The sequence below is a fragment of the Chionomys nivalis genome, chromosome 12 (genome assembly GCF_950005125.1).
Source record: "Chionomys nivalis chromosome 12, mChiNiv1.1, whole genome shotgun sequence".
In the NCBI taxonomy this organism is placed as follows: Eukaryota; Metazoa; Chordata; class Mammalia; order Rodentia; family Cricetidae; genus Chionomys; species Chionomys nivalis.
The window spans coordinates 48,764,212-48,790,124 of NC_080097.1; the positions used below are offsets into that span (position 1 = coordinate 48,764,212).

At 46.0% G+C, this 25,913-nt stretch overlaps 1 protein-coding gene across 6 annotated transcripts in view; it reads left to right on the forward strand.

The window, feature by feature from the left end:
* Positions 1 to 25,913, forward strand: part of Msra (methionine sulfoxide reductase A) — a 321,992-nt gene that overhangs the window by 31,182 nt on the left and 264,897 nt on the right. Inside the window, exon 1 of one of the 6 annotated variants that reach the window (XM_057786130.1) lies at positions 18,102 to 18,123. The exons of the other annotated variants lie outside the window; for them this stretch is intronic. The gene's annotated coding sequence lies outside the window, so the exon portion shown is untranslated. Of the gene's footprint in view, positions 1 to 18,101; positions 18,124 to 25,913 lie in introns of those variants that run through there. 6 annotated transcript variants of the gene reach the window in all.

The following is a 25,913-nucleotide window of genomic DNA, read 5'->3' on the forward strand; positions in this document are numbered from 1 at the left end:
TCCTGTCTTGCAAAGTCAGGTATTTTTGAGATTTATCTATGCTGACAGCATGGGTCCATTGCAGTCCATGCATTTGGTGGGTGGATATTTGGGTCTTTACCTAGTGCTAAGGATGCTGTCATACTTCCCCCTGATGGATCACCTGCCTGTACATGGGCCATCTTGGGTAAGACCTGAACTTGGGGTCTCAATGCTGAGTACGTCAGCTTGCCCCTGTAACACAGGCTTATACTTCTAGGCAGCTGCCCCTGGGGAGGGAACAGCTCGCTTCATCTTTATCCACACCTTCCTGTGTCCAACTTTAACTCTGAGCCAATCCAGTGGCCAGAGTATATTTTGTTGTTGTTTTTATCTCTATGCTTGCTTGCTTAGTGGGATAGAGTATCTTTCTGTATCAGTAATTTATATTTCCTTTTCTGTATATTATATAGCCTCTTTATAATTTTCTCTTGGCTGCTTTGTCCTTATAAATTTGTAGCATGCTTTGCAATGAGTCCTTTATTATATGCGTTATGAGTTGAAAATGTCTTCCTAATCTCTGCTCTGTATTTCATTTTTCTTGGCGGTGCCTTTCTTTTAAAAGACATGCTCTCAAGTAGTCCAGGCTGGCCTTAAACCAGGCTGGTCTTGAACTCCTGATTCTCCTGCCGCTAATGCCCAAGTGTGGGATTACAAATATGTATCATGTACTCTTTGTGGTGACTGTTGAAATAAACTATGGCATATGTTTAAAATATTGAAGTGCTTTCACTTTTTCTTTTCAGAGACAATTTTCATCACAATAAATGCTTGTAGTCCATGCTCAAAACGGACTAACTGACATTTCTTTCAATGGGCTGCAGTTGTATCCTCTTAATAGCTAGGGGATAAAGTTCGAATTTTCCACATAGACTTGCTCAATTTCCGATTCCTGCTTCCCAGGAGCCAGTCTTGGAGCCCACGGCTCCTGTGAAGTTTTGTTGACTGAGCTCTTAGACTGCAGCAGCAATGCAGGCGCTGTCCCAGCCCACTTGCAGCTTACCAAACAGGAGCTCTCTGCCCTTAGAAGAAATGCCAACCTTTTCTATACAGCGAGTGTACTCTGTGCTGCGGGTGCTTTCCCCTTCCCCTCTTAGTTCTTCTAACAAAATAAATTAATTGAGAAAAGCAAACTGTTGAGGCCAGTGGGGCTGAGTTGTGGCTGAAGCTCTCGTGGTCTTTTGTTGTGCAATCAAGTAGCACTTACTTACCCAGGGTGCTGCCCTCCCACCCAAACAAAACCCTCTTAATCTCCCAAATCACTTTGCAAAACAAAAGAACACAGGGAGGATGCAGACAAGAAGGGGCGGGGCGGTGGATGGGGTGCTCTGGGCACTGCCCCTCTGTTCACTTGCTGATTACTGCAGAAATCTGTTTAGGAAGCTTTATAAAACTCCGTAAAGTTTCTGCAGGCACTTTCTTTACCATTCGACAGGGATCTTGGTCGTCAATAAAGTTCTGAGTGGGAACTAATAACTGGTGAGAGCCAAGTCTTGCCAAACTAGGCTTGCTGGGCCAGGCTTCCAGACAGGATCTAGTGGAGGATTGCCCTCCCCAAGGGCGGAGCCTGGTTCTCCCTCGGTGCCTACTGACTGTCATGAATTTGATCCCTACTCAAGTCTGTGAGTGAGCTGTAGACAGAAAGATGGGGGTACCTGGGAAGGGTCCCCTTCTCTCGGAGCCTTGGATCCTTCTTCCTGCTGTGCTGAATTTCTCCCCCACGCTAGCATCTTTGTACACCTGCCTTCTGTGTCTCAGTTTAAATCTTATAAAGAGCGTACTAAAGTGATGCTACATGTAATTGCAGACTCTCTGTTTTCATGTCCTCTAAGCTACAGACAGACAGACAGACAGACAGATACACCCCGCCCCCATAGGTAAGAAATTTGTAGCTCAGAGAAGTGCAGCCTGGCCTTTTTGGTGACAAGGTTAGTGCTCAGATGCAGCCTTCTGCTCCAACTCCATTCTCTTGCTGTCTTTTAGTCACTTCACTCTGTCAGGGGCTCAGTAGGAGAATAATGTTGTGCTATGGGCATGCACATGCTTTGTGTGAGTGACTGTGTGTGTGTGTGTGTGTGTGTGTAGGTACACATGCAAGTGTGTGCGTGTGTGTATGGAGGCCAAAGAATTTTCTTAGGTGTCTTTGCTCGGGCATGTTTTGGGTTACATAGTCTTTCATTGTCCTGGAAATCACCAAGTAGGCTAGTCTGGCTGGCCAGTGAGCCAAAGAAAGCCACCAATTTCTGCCTCCTCTGCACTGGGAGTATAAATGCCCACTACCAGACCTGACCTGTTTTTTCCCCCTTTAAGTGGATTCTAGATCAATCTTGGGTTCTCATGCTTACAAACAAGGTAAGCACTTGACCCCAGCTGAGCAATCTCCCTAGCTCAAGATGCTGCTGCTTCTGCTACTGCTGTTAGTGTCTCCTCCTTTCCTCTACTCTTTTTCTCTTCGTTTCTTTCCTCTTCTTTCTCCTCCTCTTCTGCTTGTACCTCCTCCAATAGGGAACATGTGTCCTTTGGTAAGTCCTAGGTCATTCATCCGTTCATCTAACCCATAAGTCAGTCTGTCCTCCTCATCCTATCTGAGTCCCTCAGGGTTAAATGATGAGATAGCTCTCAGTGGGGTGGAGAAGACACAGCCTGGGATGCCGCCTTTGTGACAGCAGAGGAAGAAGGCCCAGGGTTGTAGGTCTGTTCACTCTCTGGCTTGTTTCTCTCTCTGTAGAAAGGGACAATAGAGAGAACATGGACTTAGAGAATATGCAATCATCTTGGATGTGTGTGTGTGCGCATGCATGTATAAACATATCTCTCTGTATATATGTGTATGTATGTTTACATACAACCGGGCCGTCTTTCTAGTCCTCGTTTTTATAGTGTTTCATTACATGCATACACATAGGCACATACATACAAACAGCTATTAAAAAAACAAACTAACAGAGGCCAGAGAGATAGCTCAGCTATTAAAAGCAGGTTTGTCCTTCCTGGAGGGTCTGAGTTTGGCTCCCAGTATCCCCCATTGCTCACATCTTCACCTCCAGGGGGCCCGCTGCCCTCTCTGACCTCCATGAGCACTTCTGCTCGTGTACAATATATGCAGCACACACGAGCACACCCAATTAAAAACACAAAGTACTTCAAATTCTTTAAAATTGTACAGCAAGGAGATCATTGGATTGGTCTCTTTGTGGCTAGATGAGTGAGATTGTCCAGGCTGAGTCCCGGCTTCCTAGATGAGCGGTGTTCGATGTGGAGGCGCACAGCAGGGTTGGCTGCACCATCAGCTCAGAACGTCCACCCCCACACCACCACACACTCCATCTCCCACCCGTGTTCCTGTTAACGCTTCAGAAGAGCAGATCTGTGAGGATGCAGTTTGGTTGCTTCTGGAAATATATAAAGGAGGAGGAGGAAGAGGAGGAGGAAAAAAAGAAAACAAAAACCCAGTGTACTCTTTAAATAAAGAAAAGTGAGTTTTAGCTCCAAGCATGTTTTTCTCATTTTCTTAATGCTTATTCTCCTTCTGAGAGCTCATTACAAAAAAATGACAGTAGCTGTCCCTTGACTGGGCCAGGGGATGCCTTAGCTCCCAGATCAAGCCAGAAGAGCGGGCAGAACTGTACCTAAGTGACCCCAGGTAGTCGGCAAGCTATTCTGCTTTTTGAAAAGACCTCCTGGGAGCACCCTAATCTCCATCGCTTCCCCTTCCCGGTGTTTAATAACCTTTGCTGCCAGGAAGCTCTTCCATCTAACCTAGTTCTCCCTTGACACAGTCAATCCCATTTCTCTTGTCCTTGGTGGCGACAGAATAGCGGGTCATTATCTTCTTGATGATGCCCTTAATGTTCGGGGGATGAGGGAGGTTTCTGAGAGCCTACACTTCTGCAAGTGAGATAAATATAAACCCCCTTTCTCCCTCACCTCTTTCTCAAGGGCCTTATTTAGAAACAGAACCGCTGACATCTTTGCCCTTGAGTCTCTGGTTCCAAATCAGGCCATTTTGGGCAGTCATTACTTCCGGTGGACCCTTTCATTTGTTTCCTTGCAGGTGATTTTCCCCTCCCCCCCCCCTTTAACTGCTGTAGCACGATTAATAAAAACCCAGAGACAGATATTGGGGTTCAACATGAAGATCAGAAAAGCAAAGCAGCCAAACCACTAGAGAGCTCTTACCTCTTTTAAATCTTCAGGCTGAAAGAGAGCGAGTTCCTGTCTCATTCTGCCTTATATTCCTCTCTAGTGCTGGGATTTAAGGCGTGCACCACCACTGCTAACTAGTGTGGCTGCTGGCATTAAAGGTGTGTGCCATCACTGCCTGGCCTGTATGGCAAGCTTTATTTATTAAAATAGAAATGAAATACCACTACCAATTGCTGTTTGCTGACCTGGCTGTGAGACCTGTTCTAGAGACAGCAGGATATGAAGAGCAGTTCCTTCTCACTTACCTGGAGGGAGGAACCCAAGGCCTCTGCCCAGGATGGTCCTCTCACGTACTCATTTCTTCTTCACGGACACATTTTCCTACTCCTGGTTTACATTTTAGTTGCTTATGAAATCTGATCAAAACGAGCCACCCGTCCCACTTTTATGCACGTATACAATGTGTTTTGATCATGCCCTCCCTCTTCGCCTCCAATTCCTCTTAGACCCTCTAGTCATATCTCCCTCCCAACTTCATGTTCTCCCCACAACCCCTGCTCTCAAAAGAACTCATTGAGTCTAATTACTGCTGCTGGTATGTGCGTGGGTATAGAGCCGTCCCCTGGAGCTTGGGCAGCTACCAGGGGCCACATCCCTCAAGCAAGATGATTCTCCCTCTAGCCTCAGCCATCAAATGCTAATAGCACATCAGTTGGCGGTAGGGCAGTGTGAAGACCCAACCTAGAGCCCTGTTCTTTTTTCTTGGTTTATCTTATAAATAACCAGTCAGCCTTGTTCTAAAAGTGATGGGTGAACCCATCCGTCTCTACTCAGTTCCTGTGAAGGGGCACGATCCGTCTTCAGGTGGCCTCTCCCTTTACCGTCAGTGTCTGCCATCCTTAAACTGCTTGGTGGTTGGCGGCCACATCAGCTTCTGGGACTTTTGCCTCGTTTTATTTTATCTCACTTTAGTTTTCATTGTTTTTCAGTTCTCTTTTCTCTGTGATCCTTCCACTGAAGCATAAAAGCAGCACAGTGCTTTCTCGTGGCTGCCAGCGCGTAGGCAGCCCTCCCACCTCGGCTGCCAAGCTCTTAGCAGATGAAATAAAGGTCTATTTATAACTGGTCTCTGATGGATTTCCTCCCTACCTGTGGTTGTGCTCCATCAGCAGGTGTGCCGAGCAGATGGAGGAGGGTTTTAATTTTTTTTTTTCAGTTCAATTAGATCAACTCTCCAGGTTCAGACCAGTACGTCCCCTTTCTCACTCAGTCTCTTCCTCTTGGCATTGAAATTGTCGAGCATAGCAAAACCTAAATTAAGGCCAGGAGACGAAGTGAATGCAGTGACTGCCTTTAAAGTAAGTACTTTGGCAGAGGAACCCTATTGGATATTGTAGGCCAAGCCAGTGTTAACACTTTCCTTCCTAGAGCTTAATTTCAATGTGACTTAAATTATATTCATAGCATTGGCATGCTAAGACCATCCATGCTGTCTTTGTTTCTTTTCTTTCCTTGTTTTTTCTTTCTTCTTTTCTTTCTTTCTTTCTTTCTTTCTTTCTTTCTTTCTTTCTTTCTTTCTTTCTTTCTTTCTTTCTTTCTTTCCTTCCTTCCTTCTCTCTCTCTCTCTCTCTCTCTCTCTCTCTCTCTCTCTCTCCCTCCCTCCCTCCCTCCCTCCCTCCCTCCCTCCCTCCTTCCTTCCTTCCTTCCTTCCTTCCTCCTCCTCTTCTTCTTTTGGGACGGGGCTTCTCTGCACAGTTCTGGCTGTTCTGGAACTCACTCTGTAGATCAGGCTGGCCTTGAACTTGCAGAGATCCACCTGTTTCTGGCTCCTGAGTGCTGAGATTAGAGGTGTGCCCCCACTGCCCAGCTGCTTCGTTTCTTAAGGTGCAACACTGACATCCAAACTTATGCATCTGAAACTGTATTATATGACCTCTGATGGAGGAGTTTGGCAGGTCTGTTTGTGTGATGAGGAATGTTAGTGAAGAGGTGAAGTCATTCAATTCATGAATCCCATTGGATATCTTTTGGACAATAGAACTACTCATGAAAATGTTTTGGCAATATCCTGTAGTCCAAACTACTGGCAACAAAGCTTTTTCCAGCTTGGAGTTTAACACCAGGAGCAAGTAAAAAGTCGGTGAGCTGGAATCAAGTTCCAGCTCCGACATCTACAGAGTTAGGTGTGCCGGCTAGTCTTATGTCAACTCGACACACACTAGAGTCATCTGAAAGGAGGGAGCCTCTGCTGAAAATAAAAAAAAAATAAGAAAATGTAGAGCATTTTCTTAATTAGTGATCATTGGAGGAGGGCCGAGGCTGGTGGTCCTTGGTTCTCTAAGAAAGCAGGCTGAGCAAGCTATAAGGAGCACGCCAGGAAGCAGCCTCTTTCCATGGCCTCTGCATGCTCCTGCCTTCGGGTTCCAGCCCCGCTTGAGTTCCTGTCCTGACTTCCTTCAGTGATAGGCTATGGTGTGAAAGTGTAAGCCAAATAAACCCTTTCCTCCCCAACTTGCTTTTGGTCATGGTGTTCATCACTGCAATAGGAAACTAATGAGGATGTTAGGTCAAGGGGATCATGCTCTCCCTTCATGGGGCGAGTGTTGCTCTTTCTCAAGAGCCCAGGCTTTTCATTCCAAGTCTCTCAGGCAGGAGACTGAGTGTGATGACATCATACAGACATCCACACATCCCGCAGACATCCCTGAGCTCCTGGCCAGTGGTACCATGTTATCTTGACTGAGGCTCACTCTCTGGACCTTTGTCATTCTACATTATTTCACTAATATGTTGTTTGAGGATGGGTTTGAAACAAGCAAGGCTTGACCTATTCTGATGAAATTTGTGTTCTGATTGTAAGAGACACTGGGGAGAGAGAGATGGGTAAGAGCACTAGCCACACAAGTATGAGGACCCAAATTTCAATCTCCAGAACCCACATGAGTTCCTGAAGCATAGCCTAGTCTTGGGGAGAGAGAGATGGGTAAGAGCACTAGCCACACAAGTATGAGGACCCAAATTTCAATCTCCAGAACCCACATGAGTTCCTGAAGCATAGCCTAGTCTTCTACAATCCCAGGGCTCCTATTGAGAGATAAGAAATGGAGATGTGGAAATGCCTGGGAGCTGGTAGCAGCTGGCGGCAGCTGGCTTGCATATACAACAGAAGAACAATGAAAAGAGCCTTTCTCAAACCAGGTCAGGAATGATACCCGCAGCAGTCCCCTAACCTCAGCATGCACACTGTGGTATGTGTGCACCTGCCTTTACACATATACTAGTGTATGCACACACATGCACACAATTATAGTAGACATGTTTCCCCCTCTCTGTTTTTTTTTTTTTGTTTTTTGTTTTTGTTTTTTTGTTTTTTTTTTTTTGGTTTTTCAAGATAGGGTTTCTCTGTAGCTTTGGTGCCTGTCCTGGAACTAGCTCTTGTAGACCAGGCTGGCCTCGAACTCCCAGAGATCCGCCTGCCTCTGCCTCCCGAGTGCTGGGATTAAGGGCATGCGCCACCACCGCCCGGCCCCCCTCTCTGTTTTATATCTGGATAATTTTTTTTCAGGCTGTAGATTCTGTGGGCTCTTCCTGTAGTCTCTCCTAGCTTATTAGTCATCAGTATTCCCATGTGGAGGGTGTCTGGAGCCAAAAGAGAGTCAACCATGCTCCTCTCACTGCAGGAAGGTTTAGGGTTTGTTTAGAGGAGCCCACATATACATAAGCCCACTTCTCAACAGCTTGGCATGTTGAACACGTCTGGAAGAACATCTGGAAATGTGTCCTGGGCTTTGTTACACTCTCTTCATGGAGCATGGCTTCCATATTTTCACCAGGAGAGTCTCTCCTCTGGTCCTTCCATATCTTTTGTAGCATCCGTGTCAAGTGTCTTCCTTAGTCCTTACAGTGAAGATCCCTCCTTATCACCAGCACCTGGCTTGGGTTATCTCCAGCAAGCTGTTTCCCTGAGCTGCACATCTGTGGTCTTCCCTTCTGTTACTGTTTCTTTCCTATTCACACCCCCATGCGATGCTGTGGTCTTCCCCTCTTTTACTGTTACATTCCTATTCATATCCCAACTTTTTTTTTAACCTTCAAGGGTTGTTCAGTCCAAATACTAATTCTAACATGGGACAGCCTTTCATGTATTTGAAAACCAACCTTTCTGTGCCCAGCCCATTCTGCATGATATGGTCCAGTTCCATGACTTTCCCTAGGCCCTGCTGTGGTTAGCTACTGCTTCACTATGGATGGCATGCAGAGAGAAAGGTAGCACGATATCTAGTGCAGCCTGAGAAGTGTAGACCGTTCTGGTCTCTGCTCAAACCCTCTCTGTGGGACTCTTCCCTGAAGTGCCATGTAGAGACTGATGACTGGCTCTCTCTGTCTTAGACTTTCCAAGTGTCCTTTCTTCAAACACCTCCTAAGCAGGGCAGCAGCCTCATTCCTAAAGAATCAGCCCTGCTTTGTTCAGGGCTGAATCCCATGATGGAAGATGGGACAAGATGGAGCAGTCTGGGGAGAGACTGGAAACCAAGCCTCCCTGGGCCTAGGAGAGCTTGGAGCACTGAAGGAGAAGCATGCTGATTAGTTTTGGTTGTGCATCTGAGTGGAACAAGAAGCTGCTAGATTAGTAAAGCACATGTCTGGGTGTGTCTGAGTGTGATTCCAGAGAGGTAAACTAAAGGAAGAAGAACCTTCCTGAATGTGGGCGACATAACCCATTGGCTGTGGGCCTTCATGGAATAAAATGAGAAAGCCCAGAGCACAGGCATTCTTTCTGCTTCTCAGCTGTGCAGAGGCAAGCAGCCTCTGCCCCGCAGTCTTCTCGCCAGCACATCCTGCCTCACTGTGGAGCTGAGGATGATGGACCTAAACTCCAGAGCCCGAAAGTTGCTTGTGTCAAGTAGTATGTCACAGTAAGGGAAACTGATCCACATGGAACAGTCCTTAGATGGGGCAGCAAAGTTAACCTGAAAAATCTATACCTTTCTCTGGCAGGGTCTGCAGGGCTCCTGATCCAGCACAGGCCAGCATGATGTGTTTAGTTAGAAAGGGTTGTGGGAGTGTGGGTTCTGGCTTTAAGATCTGCACTCTGGATGTTGGAAGGGGCCTTAGCTTCTGGGCTCATGCCTGTCACTCATCAAATACAGCATCTTATGCTCACAGATAATCAGTAATTAAAGATACTGATGTTGGTATCTTTAAGAGTTTGCATTCCAAACTCTTTGTGCCCTAATTGTGAGGGTTCCATGCTACATTTAAATTTTTCATATCTTGGGCTATTTGCTCTGATGAGCCAGTTACGAAACCATCAGAGCAAACCTAAATTTGCCCTCATTTTCATGAAAGAATCTCTGATTGCCTCGACAGTGAAAGATCCTAGGTTCCCGCTCCTGTTTGTAGTCACACAGGTATCATCTTGACCAGGGCAGAGTATAAATACGAACATAGAAACCCTTCATCACTCTGAGGAGATGTTTAATTTCCTCCATCAAGAAAGATGCAGGTGCTGAGTCAAAGGTTTGAGTTTTAGGGCAAGTCCCCACCATTTTATTTATGTTTCCCTGTCCCCTAAGAGTGACAGGGATGCATGGCAGAAGCTGGGAATCTTTGGCATACGCTGAATTTTATGAGTCTAAATTCTTGTCTGTGTAATGGTTCTTTTTTCATTGCTTGGAAAACCTCGGTGGGGATATTTAGTTGTAGGTATACATTCTCTTTATAGGAAAGACTACACAATAAATGTTCTTCGCCACTTCTTCACCAGCCATCAACTGAGAGTTGTGTGCCACGAACATGAATAGATGTGAGGGGGGCAACTCCATCTGAAGAGTGGCCCCTGAATGAGATAGACAACAACAGAGGCCATGTCTACTTGCAATTTAGGAGTTTCATTGAGGGAGTACTGTGGGTCTAACTGTATCTTCCCTTGGAGATTTCTGTGAGTTCCCATTACCATTAGAATAAAGTTCAAATGCTTGAGTGTGGTCTCTGAAGTTTGCCACAGCTAAGCTGTAGCCATCTTGATGTCCTTATTTCCTGCTGTTTCCCCTTCTACCCCAATATATTATCTTTGACACAGTCCTCAATTTGGAGCATTTGTCCTGGCTTCTGTAGTCTGTCGCCATGCTTATAGCAGGTTTTATCTTTCTCTTTTCTTTCTTTTCCTTTTTTTTTTTTGAGACTATAGATGAACTACCTCTGTTTCCAGGACTTTGGGAGCCTCTTGTGAACATGGGGGATCTAGAGGTTACCTTTTAGCCTCTTGGACTCTATATAGACTATAATTCAGCCTCCTTATAATGCAAAGTTATATCTGCGTAAGCACCCTCTAACATCACTGGGAGAATTGAAGCTATTAGCTCTGTGGAGACCCATTATCTGGGGTATTATTTCTGGCAAACTCTAATAGTGATATATAATTTGTCCATAAAATGCAAATCTTTATAATAAAATATGAGCAAGCCTTTGTGGAAAGAAAAGAGTCTTGTTGAGCAAGATGTCAGGACACAGCGAGGCCTGTCGATTGTGTTTTTGTTGGCCACACTCCTTAGCATCTTGAGGAAATGACAAAAGACCCATTGCATTCATTCTCTACTGATGTGGGCTGAATGACTCAAGTGTGGGTGCCTCTTGCATAGAGGAGCAATGGGGTAAGGTGTCTCTTTGTGTGTTTGGTTCTCTGATCAGCATGTGGGTCTCCCAGATGATTCACACTCAGCCCTCGTTTTGAAGAGAAAACTGTTCAAGGATGTTGTGGCAGATTTTTAAAAAAAGTGTTGAGTGTTCAATTCTTGGAAAGTTCCAGATGGTCAGTGAGGGCGAGCCTGTGTGCTGAACAGGCGTTGTGGCTGGAGGGCTGTGTTTTAGAATTGTAACTCGGGTAGAACACTGGGGACAATGAACTTTGGAGTTGTCTCTACAGGGTATTTCTAAGCTCTTGGGGCAGGCTGGGAGACTAAGGGACAGCACTCAGGGCGACTAAGGGACAGCAGTTCAGGAAAGGCACTGCCTACAAAGGCGTGGCCAGGGTCAAGGGAGCCCAGTGGGGTAAGCAGAGCCCACACGGGCTGGTATAAGTTTTACCACTCCCAGGCTAGAAGAGTCAGTAGGAGAGAATGGAAGTGTGACCACACACATCGGATTCACTGTTTTCAAGTCCTGTAGAGCCCTCAGCGTTGCTCAGGATCAGTTTTGGTTATACGCAATCCATTCTTCTGAAAGCTGTTGATTTTCCAGACCCCCTCTGTACCCTCGTCTGTGCCTGGATGGGCTACAAAAGGACTTTCTGGCTCTGCCTCTGGTTTGCTGGCCAATGGGAGACACTGTTAGGAGACTGGACAGCTGAGAGATTGGTTGGAAATTGTTTTCCCCAATACTCTTGCCTGAGTTTGGCCATGGAAGAATTCCTCTACCGAAGGACATAATTACTAGAGCCAAAATGAATGCTGTGAGGTTCTTTCTCATTGTTGAGTGCTTTCTCTGTTAATTGGAAGAGGCTGATGGATTGGAAACATGGACCAATAAGTACGAGAGAGAGAGAGAGAGAGAGAGAGAGAGAGAGAGAGAGAGAGAGAGAGAGAGAGAGAGAGAAAGGGAAACCTTTGCATTCAAGTCATGTCAGAATTTTAGAAGCACTCAGTGAAAGCTAGTAACTTGAAAATGCCCCTGGGATGAAATGGGTGCCATGAGGCTCTTGGCATGGGTGACTCTAGTGATGGTTCCTAGCTTTTTCTGCAAGGTAGGAGTGAGATGATGGCGTGGGATCCTGAGACACATAAAGGCTTGAGAAAGACTAGGTGGAGAGAGGGCTAGTTAGAGCCTGGAGGACGCCATAGAGCATACTCTGCCCAAGGCCGGAGCCCATGCTGTGGAATCCTCAAGCTGTGCTCCGTAGGTTGGGGTGGAAGGAGAGGCGGGTCTCAGACAGTCCAGGGACTTGGTGGTGTGGATGCAGTTGCAGCATAAGGGAGTGAAGATTTGTTTTGATTCATAGTTTGAGGAGGCACAGTCCACTAGAGAAGGGAAGGCACGGTGGCTCGATGGTGGTGGGAGATAGTGGACCTACTTCCCTACATCTCTGGATCAGGAAGCAGAGACAGGGCTGGAAATAAGGCTGGTTATAAATCCCAAAGCATACTCTTCCCCAGACCCACAGTCTCTCAGAATGCCACCACCAGCTGGGAGCCAAGTTTCAAAATGTAAGTCTGTGGGGGACATTTTACCCCCACACTATATGTTCCTAAACTACTTTAGGATCTCTGAGTTCTAACTCCAACTCTCAATTTCTGTAGAAATATGGAGTTGTGCCTTTGGCCACTACAGACATGAATTTACCAGAAAGGTGGAATTGTGAACATCATAGGAATGGCGCCATTCTAAAAAGAATACCCCATGTGTTACCATAGTAACACTGAAAGAGCTAATGGCGTTACCCAGCACGCAGCAAGTGCTGTTAACAAACAAGTTATACAGGCATGACTCTTACCTAAATAAATAAATTAATTAAATAAAAGTATCTGTCAAGCACACAAGTCCCTCTAGGAGTCGAAACGGCTTCCTGAAGCTGGTAGAGAGAAATGACCAAAGGAAAGAGACCAGGGCTCAGTGGAAGCTGCAGCCTGCTCTGCCCAGAGTAATCCACCCAGTGGGAGCCTAGGGCTAGGGAGCAGGCACTGCACAAGGGGTTTAAAAAGATAAAAGATGGCTCGGGATGGGCACGTAGCTCTGTAGAGTGCTTGCCTAGGATGCAGGAAGCTCTAGATCCCATCCTCAGCACCCCGCACTGTAGTGGTGTGCATCTGTAATCCCAGCACTCGCGAGGTACAGGCAGAAGGCTCACAAGTTCAGGGTCATTTTTAGCTACCTGGAATTTCAGACCCTGTCTCTAAACAAGCAGGCAAGCAAGCAAGCAAGCAAACTAGTCACTGGCCTGTAAAAAAAAAAAAAAAAACGGGGGGGGGTGGGAAGGAATGGAATTGTGCTCTAGCTGGAAAGGAAAGCACAGCAGAGCAGAGTAGGGCTGAGGCAGTGCAAGTGTGATCCTGGCAGAGAACAGGTGTGACGATGTAAATAAGGGCCTGTTAGTCCTGGGGCTGCAGGGGTGGAGGGGTACATCGCTGGAGATAGTTCCAATGTGGGGTGTAAGCCAAGGGAGTTCAAAGATACAGAGGAACTTAGAGGCCAGAAGTTTTTTTTTTTTTTTTTTTTTTTTTTTTTTTTTTTTTTTTTTTTTTCTTCGGACATTGAGATGGCCCCAAATGATGCCAGGATTTGGGATGGACAGGCAGATGGGGAGACAAGTAGAAAACCATCAGTGGATTTGTCAACCTTTCCAGGGAGATGAGTGGTAAGAAAAAGCTCGGAAGCGGAGCCTGCTATGATGGTGTGGGCAGCAAAGGGCTTCTGTCTCAGGAGAGGGGGAGATGGTTTTCCCTGGGCTGTTCAGGGAGGCTTTGTCAGCAGGTCCCAACTTGAGTTTTTTGTCGGGTGTGGCGCTGCCACATTTAAACTGCCTGCCTGCTCTAGGTATGAATTCTGCAGAAAAGCTAAATGGCTTTGGTACCGTAATTGGATCTGAGACACTCTCCCTGCTGCTCTGATTCTAGTTTGATATTAAATAGACTATCTTCCTTGAGACATCAGTCGGTAAATAGAACAGGAGCTATGGCTAAATAGTTAAAATTATTTTCATCATTGTGATTGTGATCTGCCTTGCCATTTCCAACCAGATAGCCACTTATCTTCCTTGAAATTTTGCAAGAAATCTATTATTCAAGGATGCAAGACATGATTTTGGGGGTGGTTGAGTTAAACATTTTTTTATGGATTAGATATGAATTCAGTAAAATAATTGAATTAAATTGAGTGACATGAATAATTCATGACATGTAATTTCACATCAGTTCTGGTGTAAGAGTAAAGCTATCAGTTTGTGTGCTGGGAAAATGTATTTTATTATTTAGCAAGGTAGTGAACATTTGCTATTTTGGAGGATAATTCATTTTGTCATTAAATAGAGATATTAAATTGTGAGAGTAAAGGAAAGCACACACTTCAGGAAGAGGCCCTGGCGTAATTCCCTGCTCCTCTCCTTACACTGAAGCGCTTGCTGTTCTTTGTCAGTCATGAGTGACCTCAGTTGACTGGCTTAGCCTTCAGATTTTTCCAGATGAGTCCAGTAATTGTGACAGATTGTCCCAGGGAGCACACAAGGCTGGAGCTTCCTTTGGGGCAGCTCTTGATTGCTGGGGGGCTTTCTGGCCTCCATGTCCTGCTCACTACTGTCTATGATTAGACTTGGAATGCCTGCAGGGAGAGAGCATGGGCCAGGCTCTCTGCTGACTGTTGGTGTGGCCATAGAAACAGCTTCCACAGTGGTGTCAGTGCCCTGGAGACAGATTGTTAGCAAACCTGACCATGGTGCGAGCTGTCTGTCCTCTTGTCATGAAAACATTGACACACTGATGTTACCCATTCTTCAAAAACACAGGACATGAGATCAGACCTGGGACAGTCTGGAAGGGAGCCATCACAGCCATGAGAAAATTTTGATGGCATGGACAAATGGATAGGGTCTGAACCATTGGTACCCATCTTTGTTTAAGTAACTCCATTTTGAACCATGGTTTAGAGGTCATGTTTGTGTTTAGTGATCATTTTAATGGTTTGATTTGTTTCTCAAGGGTAGGCATGACCAGCGTAGAGTGTCTCAGGTACAAAGGTCTTGTTAGGGTAGGGGGAAAAAAGTCTTCACTGACAGGAGACATAATATTACAGATTGACCCAATGGTCAATCACTTAGCTGAGGCCGCCTTTAAGAAGGCAGGTTCATCTTAAATCATGCTAAAGAGATGGACAGAATAGTTAAACCTTCAGTAAGATACTGTGCTTTTCCTTCCTCAAATTCCCATTCTAAGTGCAGTAGCTTATGGGGCTGCAGCTACGTTGCTTCCTAAGTCTGCCTGATTTTCTGGATTACTTAGAAAAGCATGATTTCCCCTTTTCTTCTTCCTGTGTCTGTTCTAAGCATGCTTTCCCTAACACTTTGGGCTTTGCTGACATTTTGGACTTCCTTATTCTTTCTCTAAAGCTGCCTCTCCACCATGTGTCTGCTTGTCCACCATGTGTCTGACCTCTAGGCCAGCTTACATGGCGTGACATTTTTCCTTCTCCTCCATGCTTCTCCTTGAAGCAGAAGGTTTATAGTCTTGGAGTTTTTCCTTTCTTAAACCCTAATGAAGTTTTCCTGAGCCTCTGTTAGAGTCTACTCTTAAATTATTTTACTAATGAGACTAAGAACCCCAGGGGGAACCTAATTTTCCTATATCATCTGATAACAATAGAGGGACTCCAAAATGCAGTCACACTTCCTCAATCCTTCTTTTTAATATCAACAATCAATGAAATTTTGATATTGGGATTCAGGCTCTTTTTTATTGATAAAAAAGGATTGGGTTGCCATAACTAGCTTGATTAAAAGTCAAAAGTCTGTAGTTAAATAGGAAGGATCAGTAATTTTAAAATACCAGAGTTTGAAGAAATACAGGTAAAGAAATACAGGTATGAAAACCTAATATTTTTATCTTTATGGTATATGAATATTTAAAACCTACTGGATTTGGGGTATTTTTTCCCAGAGATTCTAGAGGGTTGGCTTTTATACTGCATACATGTGGGATGATTTTTTTGGATGGGATTATGTGCCACCTGTCCAGGGTTTTCAAGGGGATTTGTTCCTAAGCCACAACATGCCAGGGACCTGCCTGTGGACTATGGTATATTTGGGGACAGGAGGACAGAAGATGGGTGCTTACTGTTGCCAGATGGTTCTCAGAGACCTTTAAAATTTCTTCTTAAAATTCCAACAGGACAAAACATTAACATATATAGATTCAAGGTCAGATGGCATCACTGGATAGCCCATATTTTGACTGCTACATTCTGAATCACTCACGTTAGCCTGTCCTCCTGAGGTGGAACCTTTGAGGTATTGTTCAGCAGATCTCCCTGAAGGAAAACGGATGCCATGTTGCACCTGGTTCCTCTCCACCTGCAATAGAGGTCTTTGTCACTTAGCTCTTCTTTCTCATGCCATTCATCCAACAAAAGTTTGGGACGTGCTTATTATGCAATGGGCTTGCAAGAATGAATGGCATTCAAAGCCTGTTATGTTAATTGAATTTTACATTGACTTTTTGCAGGACAGGTGCTCAGGAAGACAGTCTGTCTCCTTGGGTAACTTCCAAATATCTTGATGGTGAGTGTTTCTTGGGCCTTTGGACTGGGCCATGTGCTGTCTCCTCATCTTCATGTTTCTATGAGTGTGTAATCTTGTGTGCGTGCATGCATGTGTGTGCCATGGCACTATGTGTGTAGAGGTCAGAGGACAACCTCAGGTGACTATCCTCACCTACTACCTTATTTGAGGCAGGGTCCCTTGTTTACTACTGTGGGTACTAGACTAGCTGACCCTCAAGCTTCTGGGAGCTCCCATTTTGCTATAGGAGATCTGGGGTTGCAGATGCACTGTATTGCATCTGGCTTTATATGGGTTCTAGGGTTCCAAAGGGGAGCCCTTACCCTCACGTGGCAAACACTTTCTCCACTCCAGGCATTTCTTAACAGGCAGCCCAACGTGCATTTTCTGCGGTTTCTCCTGTCGTCTGATTTGATTTCTGTTGCTATAATAAACACCAGACCCAAAGTAGCTTGGTGGAGAAAAGGATTAATCTAGCCACACGGCCCTGTCATAACCCGTTATCACTGAGGGACATCAGGGCAGGGACTCAGGCAGGAACTCAAGCAGAGATGGTGAAGGAACACGGCTTGCTGGCTTGGCTTCCATGACTTTTTCAGTCTACTTTATTACATAACCTATGCTCACATGCCTATGGTTGGCACCACCCACAGTGGCCTGGACCGTCATATATGAATTAACAATAAAAAAAAATGCTTCACGGACACAGACATGCCCACAGGCTAATCGGTGGAGGCAGTTCTTCACCTGAGGTTTTCTCTTCCCAGAGACTCTAGGTTGTTTGTATCAAGTTGATTGCTGGAGCTAAGACATCATCATCTATCACATATTCCTAGACATCTCAGTTCCTCTTCTTATTGTCCTTTCTGGAAACAATGTAGTACTGTGTCCCACAGGCGGAGACGTGAGTAGACGTAGGTCCCATAATAAGAAAGATTTGGGAAAGGTACTTGACTTTAAAGATGAGAATTAAGTACACACACATCTCTCAGGTTGTGAGAGAGTTGAAAGAAGTGAGGCATATATACAATAATGAGGTGAAGAAATGACTGGAGACAGGGTTTCCTTGGTTTATCATTGAGACGGTACCCATCTCCTACTCTTGTCTGGCAACCCATGTTCAGGCAGTCCACAAGTGTGAAGATGCAGGAGCCTAAATTCCAGCATGGAGAAGGGGGGTGGGTATGAAGTCTCGTCCCTAGCAGAGGAGCTGTTGGCAATTGATAGCGGCTGGGAAAGGACGCGTTTGCTTTCTTTAAGGATGTGACCCCTGGTAGGCTGACTATACCTGCTCTAGCGAAAGATCCCACTTCCAATAGAATATGGGTAACACAAGCTGAACTGGATGGTTATAAAAAGGACAAAGTATTGGGTAGGTCTAGACTGGGAGTGGATCTGGGTGAAGTTGGGGAAAGGAAGGTAAATATGATCAAAATACTTCGATCTCAAGGAGTTCATAAAAAAAATGAGACAAATTTAAATGTCAGAAAAGAAAGAAGATGCAGGATCCCGAGGAGGAAAGGAATGTGCCAGTGTCCTGAGATGGACACAGAGCCAAACCCCAGGTTCCATGGACTTGGATGGTGCACATCAGAAAGGTAGAGGAGCTGCTAATGGCGGAATTAAGTGCCCCTTTCAATCTTCCATCCTAGCAACAGGAGACCGAAAAAGCGAAGGACTGAGGACCAGGCATTTCATCTGTAAGTATTTGAGTTGAGTTTGTGTCCAGACCTCCTCATCTCGTGAAGTTCTGGCTCTGGCTTGCATAGAGTCACCGTTCAGCCAACACTACCTCCATGTCCTGCTTTTTCCCTTTTTCCCTCTAGAGACACATCCATGCGCATCTATAATGCATGACATGTAATACGCAGTAGTAACGTGGATCTTAGACTATGCATGCATGTACCCCCACCCATGTATTGGCAGTATTGACAGTATCCTTAGGAATGACATGGCATGTGGATAGGCCAGGGCACATGGAATGTACTTTAGGTGATCACAAAGACTGAGCTGCATTGCTGCCGTTATCATGGATGGTAAATGTTTAGCATAGCATAGGGCACCCCCCCTCTACCCATCAGAAGTGCTGACTGTTCATGGTGCAGGGGAATGCTTTGCCTTAGAGGCTGCCTGAATTCCACCATAACAGATACCACAGTTCAGGAGAAGTTGAGAGCTTGAACTTTGGCTGATGTATGACTCAGTGGAAATATCTATGGCATCTTAATCCCCACCATGAGATTATTGATATGTTAAATCCCACCATATATGTGAATATTATTTCGGATTTGACAGCACTGCAGGCACCATTCTCTTTCTCTCAGCATGGATAAAATAGGGGTGGTTACTGCTTGGATTTTTGACCCCTGGACCTTTCTTCACTGGGAAACTATTAGATAAAAATTGGGTTGGCTTTGTGGATGAGGCATTTCACCAGAAATATAATGTTCACGTCACTCCGCGCTCACACGGAACTGCGCACACAAAGAAACTTTGGAGGGCTCTTTGATATCACACAGGGAAGTGGGCAGCGCCAATAATAGCATAGGGCTGTGGCTCTCACAGTGCCTTTGAAAGCATACAAAGCAAATGACAATTCCAGTGGTAGCTAAGGGGTGCATGTGTGTGTGTGTGTGCGCGCGCATGTGTGTGTGCATGTGTGTGTGTTGCAGCGGCTGGAAAGGAAACTGGTATTCTTAGCAGAGTCCAGCACATTGTCTCTGTGGCTTTGAAGGCACATAGAAAGCTAACAACACCTCAGAGGAATCGCCTTTTTCGGGTTTTAAATGCCACAGATGCCAGAGATGCTAAAACCAGGATATAAAATCCTTCTTATAGGGCCTTTCAGAATCCTGCGCATGCTTTTATTAGCAGGCTGAGCATGGATATGGAAATGCTAATGATCTGTGGAGCAAGCTCAGCTTGTTTTCGCCAACTCAGAACCATAAAAGTTATTGGAAAGGACACAGGCTCTGGCTTCTTCCTTTGTCCCTTTGTTTCCTGTTTATTTCCTTCCCGATGAACTCTGTCACACACCCTGGATACAGAGGTGAGTCTGATATGAAGTCTTCTTTCCTGAAGCCGGCCCTGCAGGAAAGGGGACATATGAGCATTCCCGTTCTCAAATGCAACATGGAAGGACAGATGTTCTACACACAGCACAGTTCAGTGGGAACTGAAGCAGGGAAGAAATGACTTCCAGCTGATGGGGTCAAAGCAGGCTGAGCAGAGGAGAGAGATGAAGTAGCATTCAACTGTTTTCACTTAGGCAGGATCTGGGCAGGTAGCACTTAGCTTGCAAAGAGAGAGATGACGGTTGCAGGGCAGGCCCTCTGCGCTGGTAGGACAGTGCTCGCAAATATCTGGGCAGCAGTAACGTGAAGTCGGGACTGCTAAGTTTCTTGAAGTGTACTTCTGACCCCTCAGAGAAGGAATTATTGGCTATTGATTAGTGGTCTGGACTCCAAGTCCCACACAGAGGTTCTAGTTTACATGCATATAACCACTGACTCAGAAGATGTCATTCCCTGCAGCCCCCAGCTTGTGACAAATGTCACCTGGCAGCCAGCCCAGAATCTCTGTTGCTGCTTGTGTTCTGACCTGGGGCAAAACATTAGGTTGACCTGAACAGAAGGGGCTTGTGATGCCTTTTTCAAGAAACAACCTCTGTCTTCCTTGTTATGCAACTATCAACAGCTCCTGGTGTATGCCATTTTCTTGTAATGGAAAAGGCAGTTATTCTAATCGAAAGCAATGGCTCGATGGGGAAGACATGAACAACGTGGATAAGCCCTTTATGCGATTGCTCGCTGAGGGTTTTAGTTTCTCAACTGATTAAAAAGGGAAAACCAGGGAAGATTGATATGCATTGTCTCTTCTCAAGGTTTCACAGAGTGAAACTGCCCAACTTGTCAATCAAATGCTCAAGGTTGATTGTCATTTTCCATTCATCTGAGTGTGCCATTCATTGATGTGACATAGGTCCGGATCATTGTGTGAATAGGGAGTTGGGCCCGAGGAAGTAAAATCTCCATTCACAAAACAAGTTTTGTATTAATCTTTCTTTCTTTCTTTCCTTTCTTTTTTCTTCCTTTCTTTCTTTTTTCCTTCCTTCTTCCCTTCCTCCCTCCTTCCCTCCCTCCCTCTCTTCCTTCCTTCCTTCCTCCCTCCCTCCCTCCCTCCTTCCCTCCCTCCCTTCCTTCCTTTTCCCAAGACAAGGTTTCTCTGTGTAGCTTTGGAGCCTGTCCTGGAACTCACTCAGTAGACCAGACTGGCTTCAAACTCACAGAGATCCACCTGTCTCTGCCTCCCAAGTGCTGGGATCAAAGGCGTGCGCCACCACCGCCCCGGCTTAGTTAACCTTCTAATAAGAAACATCTTAAGGAAGGAAGGAATGAAGTGGCGGGGAGGGGAGAGGGAGGAGGGGAGGAAGGGTTTATTTGGGCTCACAGTTTGAGGGTACAGCATGTCATGGAGGGAAAGTCATGGCAGCAGGAACATGAAGCAGCTGGTCACATTGCCTCGACAGTCAGAAAAGAGAGAATAGTGAAGCTGGGGCTCAGCTTACTGTCTCCTCTTTAATTCAGTCTAGTTCCCCAGCTGTAGAATGGAGTCTCCCATACTTAAGGTAGGTCTTTCCGCCTCAGTTAACAAAGTCACAGATATCCTTAGAGATTTGTTTCCATAATGACTTGCAGTCAATATAGGAGCTAAATGGGTATCAAGTTCATCAATTTGACGAGATTAACCATCCCAAATTTGGACTCTCCGATGGCTTCTCTGCCATCATTGGTGCCAGATCCTTGCATGACTGCACCCCGCCAGGCCATGCTCAGCTGCGTTTGTGGCATGGTTCTCAGTAGCATCAGGGCCTGGTTACAGTGATATCTTAGTGGGGGTTGTTATAGCACAGTACCATAGCTCTGGAGGCTCCAAGAGCAGCTGCTGATTCCTCGCAGTTAAAGAGCTGTGGCATTCAGTGTGGCACCCGATGTGCAAGTACTCGTGGCTTTTGGTGAGAACTGCTTCCTGAGACGTAGATGACCACCTCGATGCTGGGCTGAGAGAGGGGACACTCTCAGAAGGGCAATGATCCTGTCATGAGGGCCCCACCCTTGGGGCCGAATCACCTTCAAGAAATGTGTCTCTTAATCATTTCACCATATTGAGCTTTTAGGGAAGATAGTCAAGCACTTAGAAAGGAGAGTGTTCTATGACCCAGCCAAGAATAAAGAGCTGTCTTCCCTCAGTTTCCCCGCTGTATCTGAGACATGCAAGGCTACTGTTCCAGTACAGTCTTTGTAACACGAATGAACTCCCAGGACATGTAAAAGTCCAACAGCAATCCTGCATGATAGTTAACGAGTATGCTGCCAAGTGCCAGACTCACAGAGTCCGTGGTTCACCCAGTATCACAGTCACAGGGCACATAGGTCACAGAGTGAGTGACATCACTCATCAACAGTGTTTGGATTTCCAGCCTTGCTAGACTCTACACTTAGAAGAACTGCTTTAGGGCCACTTACATACAAACACTAGGACCGGGAGGCTGGAAGTTTTGATGGCAGGCCTGGCCTTGTAGAAATTACTCTTATGACAAGGACCCAGCTTTAGCTGAGTTCTATAAGTGCCTTTTAAAAGCCTATCACTGCCCAACACTCAGGGTTGGAAAGTCAATGCAGATAGTTTAGAAAGGTGTTCAGGTTCCCCAGTCTGTTATTAAGGTATACCCCTCATTGTTTTGAACTTTGATCTTCCTGTGCTGGGTTTAGAGGTTCATACCATCTCTCCTGCCCGAGGGGTACCGTTTGAACCATGTTTTCTCAAGGACCATTAGCAAGGGTGGTTGGAAACTGGGGGTCATTGTTGATGGAGCAACAGCCACTGTGCCTTGCAGTGCATTGAATCCTCATGACTGCTCGCTAAGATTTATAATGACTGGCACATGTTAGAAAGAGGAGACCCCACGGGGGTGTGCTGACTCCCAGGGTCATTACCAAGAAGGCATTTGGATAAGATAATCTTGGTCATGATTTTGCCTGCATGTCGTCAAGGCAGGGCCATGGTGAAATCACGGTTGAATCTTAGACATCTCCCTCTGATACATGTAAGGTCTGCTAGCTGAGGTTCAAACTCGGTCTCTGCTATTTACTTTCTGTGTAGCTCATCCTATCACCTCTGAGCCTGTCCATACCTGAGCTTTGACGGCCCCAAGATGGAAGAGTCACTGACATCACAGTGCTGGTGCTCAGCCCAAAGCTTATGTGCAGGGGTGTGCTGGGGACTGTGCACACAGCAGCTGTCCCAGAGGCGATGCTCTGAGAGGGACTCTGACATAGCTGCACAGGGTTACACATTCTTCCATCTCTTCTGATGCTGTGCTGGGATAACCTGTGACTGAGCTGCCCTGCGCCTGTGTTCATGCTTCCCTGTGTGTGTTCTGTGTCTCTCTGCTCTGCTGCTGGAATGAGTGTCATGGAATTCTAGGCACAATTTGGTTGCTCTTATCAAGGAGACAAGAAAAGGTTTAGCTCCCCACAGCCTGGGCCTGGACCCGTGGCCTATCAGCTGGGACAAGCTGCACTTGACATCACCAGTGTGGCTCTTGCTGGAGTCATCAGACAGACTGCAGGTAGAGCTTCTCGGGCCAACTGGTTGATGCAAAGCTGCATCACTGTTGCTCTCAAGTACAGTGCCCATGTGGACTGTTGGTGTGACACACACACCAACACTCAGTTTTTGCATTCTACTTGAACATTTTAATGTGTCCTCCTGGCTTAACATGCCATCCTTCATTATGGGGCAGAGTGGCTGTGATGCCACGGCAGCAAGATAAACAGAAGCACATAGCATGTGGTAATGGGCTGTTAACAATGGGAAGAGGGAGGGTCCTAAGACTCATACCATCTTGTGACCTCCCCCTGAGGTTCCCCCTGAGGTCTCTCTTGCCTCAGCTACACATGGGTTTTTAAAATGTTAAAATATTCATGGGTAAAGTGTTAGAGGGTTGGTGGAGGGTTTGTCTTACAAGTACAAGGACCTGAATTCAATCCTTAGCACCCACATTTTAAAAGCTGGCTCTGGCAGCCCATGGTTGTAATCCTACTGCTGGGGAGGCAGAGATGAGCACATTCCTGGCCTCTGTCTGGCCGGCCAGCCCAGCCTAATTGGCACATTCCAGGTCAGTAAGAAACCCAGCATGACACTTGAGGAATGGCGTCTGAAGTTGTCTTCTGGATTCTTCATGTACAAACACATATGTGCACACACATATGTGTATCCTCCCGCACAGGAGCGTACACATACATACACGAAAAGGAGATAAAAGATTGACCGGAGGTAGAACTTTTCTAATGGTACACCTGTCTTTAAGCCACTCATGCTCCTGTAAGGAACTCTGAAAGATTCCACCAGGCTGGACAAGACAGCTTTGTCTGCCATCTTTCTACGTGGGGTGAGTACCTGCCTTTTAATCTCCCTAGGAAAGTCAGAGGACAAGAGCCCTTGGGCTGTGGAGTTCATTGTCTTGTACGGGCTCTGGAGTAATTGTCCTCGTGGCTCCCACGCCACTGTACAATCATTGGACCATTGTGACTGCAAGCTTTGCTTCTGAGCTCTTAAGACTCATTGTGACCCAAGAAAAGTCCTGAGCATTTTAGAGAGATAGGAGTGGGCCGTTCAGGAGGACAAAGCTTCCTTTGACAGAACATGGCAGCTAAACCAAATGTCTGGTTGAAATATGTCTATGTCTGCAAAGAGCCCACTTGAGTTCTTTGTTTAACAATGTCAATGTCATTACATGTTCTGTTCAAATTCTGTTTTACAAACTGTGCTCCAACTGTGGGCTTTCTAAGAAATCAACCCCAGAGAACTCTTGCTGGAGTATTCTGTATCCGAGGTAGGCTCTGAGAGTTAGAGCTGTTGTCAAGGGAACCAACAGAGGAACTTAAATGAACAAATCTCGCAGTTGCACTTAAATTTTGTGTGACATTTGACCTCAGCTTTGCTTGAAGGTGGGGAGGAAAATGGAGAAGAAATCACAGCAGTCAAAGAGGAATGAGATGGGCACCCTTGCTTTAGGGCCAGATACTTAACCTTTGGTATTGATACTTTGCTCTTAAATAAATACAGAGGGTATTTATTTTCTCTCTCTGTGTTATGTATATTTGTATGTATACATGTTATACATGCGTGTATGCACATGTTTGTGCACATGTGTGTGGAGGCCAGTGGTTGACACCGGATGTCTTCCTTCACTGTGTCCATCTTATTTTTGAGACAGGACCTCTCACTAACCTGGACCTAGCTGGGCCAACAAGCCTTAGAGATCCTACCGTCTTCTCCCGGTGCTAAGATCACAGGTGCACCCAGCTTTTGTGTGGGTGCTGGGATCATACTTGCACTTGTGTGGCATGCACTCTACCCCCTGAGCTGTGTCTCCAGCCCCTCTCTTTTCCTTTGTAAGAACCTTGGAGAGGCTCTTCCCATAGTGTGAACAGCCACTCAAACCTTGATGGGGGGATGCTGCCATCTCTTGCAGGGGACAGGGGTGCCTACTTCAGATGACTTCAGAGAAAGGCCTTGTGATGATAGGAAATGTATTTTAAATGTTGACACTCGGGTGCTAGGAGGGCAGATGTAATCCCAATGTACTTGGTGTAACAGTCTTGTCAAGGCTGTTCTTCAGTGGGAGTTTTTTGTTTTAGTCCACGGTGTTGAAAACCAGAGGAAGTCATATAGTAACATTGGTGATCTCAGTTGTACAGGGATGTGGCGATGTTCCAGGTATTCTATTGACTTTTTAATGTACATTATCGCACTAAAATTTGCATTACAAATTAAAATTGAAATGGGAGTGTGACTCCCATTCCCAGAATGCAACACACACAGCAGCTGACTTTCTGTCGGCAGCCACATTCTGTGCTTTTGTAGGCCTCTGTGCTGGGTAAACAGGCTGAACGGTACGAATGGTCGTGTTTGTGAGCCAGGAGAGCTGGATATCAATAGTTTCCCATGGCTCAGTCCAGGCCACATTTGCTTCTGCCCACACTGGCAAACACTGCTCTGGAAGTTCACTGCTTCCTGCACATGTCAGAGGCCTTAAAAATATGTGGAATTTTCCCAGAAAGGCACCACCAGCCATGCAGAAAGCAAACTCTTCCAATGTTTCATCTGGTCATCACCAAGCGAAAAGCCCAGGAATGCTTAGAAGGACTTAGAAGGTGCCGTGTTCATGCCAGGCTTTCATTGACATAGGCTTTTGCTGGGGGAGGCCAGGACCACCACACAGCAACTTCCAGAACACCGTGTTTCACATTCCCCAGTTGGTTTTGGATTTTAGGCCGTCAACGCAAGCGTGGCATGGGACGTATCTGAGAACAACACATGCGCTGCAGGCTGTAGGGCTCTGCGGTGTGGAGGAGAATGAGGGAGGGTGGGCCGTGCGCTGCTCAGGGCTTTCCGCTGACATTCTGCCAGGAAAGGCTGTGTG